Here is a 4282-nt window from a genome sequence, read left to right on the forward strand (position 1 = left end):
CCTGAGGCCTGTGCTGGGGGACACGGAGAGTGTCCTGGGGCAGGGGCAGGCACCATCCCGACCCTGCTCCTGTTCGATAGCAGGCACGGGCAGAGGGTGCCCCCCTTGAACACCATCTTCCAGGGGCAGGCGCCATCCCAACCCTGCTCCTGTTCGATAGCATGCACGGGCAAAGGGTGCCCCCCTCGAAGGTCATCTTCCAGGCAGGTCCCAGGCTGCGAGGTGACTCATCCTCCGATGCCTTTCTGGCTGTCCCATGCAGCCACATTCACAACAGAAGGACCACCCTGCGCGGGAAGGGTTCCCTCCTCGCTGAACTGGGAGACCACAGGCGCCAGTCTTGGGAAATACAAGTGGGCCCATCCCTGCTGACCTGCACAACCTGGGGTCCTGGCAGAGGTGTGGCTGTCCACAAGGCTGGCCCTTTGAAGCCCTGGGACAGGATCTGGGAGGCTCTCTCCTGGCTCTGCAGAGGGGCAAGGTCCCTCTCAGTCACATGCCCTGCTGAGCACTGGCTCAACATCAGCCGATGCTACCAGAGATGGCCCCAGATAGGCACCAGGTTTACCCAGGAGGGCGAGAGAGTGCCGCTCAGGGATGGTACGTGCCCCCTCGGCTGAGCCCTCTCTGCCCACAGCCCCCGGCTAAGCCCTGTCTACCTTGTAGAGATGGCCTTGGCCTGGGAAGGGCCCCCAAGGCTGGGACGACTAAGCCTGCTGTGTTGTCTCCCAGACCCCAGCTCTGCACAGTCCAGGTCCACCACCAACTGTGGGGATTGCTAAGGTTTCGAGTCTCACATTTTGGGGAGAGCATTCCCTGGCTGGCTGCTGCGCCTTGGGGTTCCAGCCTGCAGCCATCACAGAGGGTCTGCATCCTTGGTTCTCAGGTGTGGCTGGAAGTGCGTCAGTGTCGCCCAATACTCGGGGCTGAGCTGAGAGGAACGTGCTCCGATGCTTTCTAGATTTTGGCTCTGCCGGTGGCCACAGTGGGAGGCAGTGACAATGCTGGTGGGGAGGGCTCTTGGGTCAGGCACACAGACGCTTTGAGGTGGCCCTGGGCGGGCTGGGGTCTTGGGCATTTGCAGGCAGGACAGAGGAGGAGGCAGATGCCGCTAAGCCTGGGCTGCTGAGCTCCTGGCGGGGTGTTGTGGGGCTTCTGAGGTTCCTCCATCCCCTGTTGCTGTCACAAGGCACAGTCACAGCACCCCAGGCACAGCCTCTTACCCTTGTGCACGTCCTGCAAAAACACACAGGCCCCCGCCCCCGCCCCCGCCCTCCCCGGCCCGGCTGCTTCCCCAGCCTCCACATTAGGTCTGGGACTTTCCACCTATTTTCAGCTCTTCTCCGTCCCTCCATGACCCCTGCCAGTCCCCGTTTTGGAGAAGACAAGGGCATACCCCCAAGTACACAGCTGGGAAAGCCGGGGCACTGGCAGCACAGTGGCCCTGGGCCGGGTCCTATTTCCCCTAAATGTTTTCACTGTTCCTGCTGAGCCTGGGAGAAGTGGTGCCCTTGGCCTTGGGTCTGGTGCCCTGACCCATCCTGGTAACTCAAGAGAGTCGTGGCCGAGATGCCACATGCCCGGCAGAGCAGGCCCTTCAAAGCCCACCACATTGCTGTTTGTCTCTTTGGGAGAAGCAATTCGCAGGCAGGGTGGTCTTGCCCTAGTTACCATCGGGACGCCTGGACACCCGGGGTGACGCTGGCTCTGTCACCGTCATATCTGGGTTTGCTGTTGGAGCCGAGAACCTCAGGGGCAAGGCCTGGCTCAGGGCCCTGCCTCTGGCTCGGTAGACGCTTCTGTCCTGGCTGCTCAGTGTCTCACTGGGCTGAAGAATTGTCTGCCATGTCGGCAGAGCCAGAAGCAGCAGGAAGGACCCTGAAGACCCCACCACCAAGGAGGCCTGGCCACTGTCTGGGGCTGGCACCACGTGGCCACTGAGAAGATCCAGTGGGTTTAAGGGCCACAGCCTACGTGACATTCTACTGGTTTCCAGCTGTCCCCAGGGCAGAAGTTCCTCCCTGCAGTTCTCGGTTCTCAGGTGCCTGGGAACCTCGGCCTCTTCCCATCAGCAGTGGGAGACACCGTGCTCGCCATCCATGAGGAAACACCTTCGACCCTCTGACTACTTGTGTCTGCACCTCCTGGAGGTACCCGTGTGAGACCCACAGGGGTCCCTGTCACCTGGGGGGATTTGATGTCCAACTGGACAGAAACCCCAGTAGCTGAGCGGTCTTGGAGCTCATGGGCAGCGCTGGTGGCGAAGGCTGTTATTAACACAAGGACGTTCTCCTTTCCCTGCTCCAATTAGAGGCCACAGTTCCGCCTTGGCCCACGCCCACCCGCGCTGACCAAGCCTCATAAATCACTTGAACAAGTTTATGGGTGAGCTGGCTGCACCGCCAACCCCCTCCAGGGCAGGGCTCACCCTGAGATGACTCTGGGGTCATCATTTCGTCCTACACAGAAAGCCTCGTTCTTCCTTCTGCTGGAGTAGTTGTGCCCAGCACAGCTGCCTCCCACTGCCCCAACACCCCCCACCCACCTCCCATCCCCAGGGAGGGGCCCTGAGACTGCAGCTGGAGGTGGATGGTCGTGGGTGTCCCCGGGAAGCTGTCAGGCATTTGAGCTTGGAGTGGGCAGCCCTGTATCTGCTGGGCACCCCCTGCCCCCACCAGCCTGGCTTAGGGTGCCCGGGTCACCAAAAACCTGGGTGAGGGGCCTCTCTGTCGGCCCCATTGTCCCTGGTTCCATCTGTCGGTGGTGGACAGAGCCTCAGCCAATTATTGACCAGTGGACTGGGCTCATTAGTGCCGGCCCTACATCTGGTGGCCAGATCCCTCTGGCTGAGGGTTCCACGCCAGTGTCAGTAGTGAAGGAACACGGCGACTCTTGGATGGCAGGAGGTGCGCTGTCCTCAAAAGAGTGAGGAGGGTGTGGGGAGCACAGGGCCCATGAGCAGCCACAGGAGGATCCAGTACGGCTGCTCCTCCACCTCTCTGCCTGTCACCCCAGAAGGGCCCAAGCCCCAGCATTCTCTCCCGCAGCTCAGCCCTTGTGAGTCCCTAAGATGGAATCCGAGTCCCCTCCATCCATCTACCCATGCACCCACCCACCCAGTATCCATCTTTCCAGCCATACTTCATGTATCCAGCCTTCCTCCCTCCCCTGGCTCCCTGCTTCCCCCCTCCCTCCCACTTTCCTCCCTCCCTTCCACCTTCCTCCCTCCCTTCCACCTCCCTCCCTCCCTTCCACCTCCCTCCCTCTCCTCCTCACTTCCTCCCTTCCTCCCTTCTCCATCCCTCCTCCCTCCTTACCTTCCTCCTGCCCTTCCTCCCTCCCTCCCTTCCTCCTGCCCTCCCTCTCTCCTTCCTTCCTCCCTTCCTCCCTCCTTCCCTTTCTCTCTTCCTTTTTCCCTCCTTCCTTCCTACGTATCTCCTTCCCTCCTTCCTTCCTCCTTCTCTCCCTCCCCTGTTCCCATCCTCCTTCCTCCATTTTCTCTCCCCTCCCTCCTTCTTTCCTCACTTGTTTCTCCTTCTCTCCTTCCCTTCCTCCCTCCCTCCCTCCTTCCCTTCCTCTCTCCTCCCTCCCTCCTTCCCTTCCTCTCTCCTCCCTCCCTCCTTCCCTTCCTCCCTCCTCCCTCCCTCCTTCCCTTCCTCTCTCCTCCCTCCCTCCTTCCCTTCCTCTCTCCTCCCTCCCTCCCTCCTCCCTCCCTCCTTCCCTCCCTCCCTCCTCCCTCCCTCCTTCCCTTCCTCTCTCCTCCCTCCCTCCTCCCTCCCTCCTTCCCTTCCTCTCTCCTCCCTCCCTCCCTCCTCCCTCCCTCCTTCCCTTCCTCTCTCCTCCCTCCCTCCCTCCTCCCTCCCTCCTTCCCTTCCTCTCTCCTCCCTCCCTCCTCCCTCCCTCCTTCCCTTCCTCTCTCCTCCCTCCCTCCCTCCTCCCTCCCTCCTTCCCTTCCTCTCTCCTCCCTCCCTCCTCCCTCCCTCCTTCCCTTCCTCTCTCCTCCCTCCCTCCCTCCTCCCTCCCTCCTTCCCTTCCTCTCTCCTCCCTCCCTCCTCCCTCCCTCCTTCCCTTCCTCTCTCCTCCCTCCCTCCTCCCTCCCTCCTTCCCTTCCTCTCTCCTCCCTCCCTCCCTCCTCCCTCCCTCCTTCCCTTCCTCTCTCCTCCCTCCCTCCTCCCTCCCTCCTTCCCTTCCTCTCTCCTCCCTCCCTCTCTCCTTCCCTTCCTCTCTCCTTTCTCCCTCCTTCCCTTCCTCTCTTTCTCCCTCCCTCATTCCCTTCCTCTCC

This window comes from Gorilla gorilla, chromosome 1, assembly GCF_029281585.2.
Source record: "Gorilla gorilla gorilla isolate KB3781 chromosome 1, NHGRI_mGorGor1-v2.1_pri, whole genome shotgun sequence".
In the NCBI taxonomy this organism is placed as follows: Eukaryota; Metazoa; Chordata; class Mammalia; order Primates; family Hominidae; genus Gorilla; species Gorilla gorilla.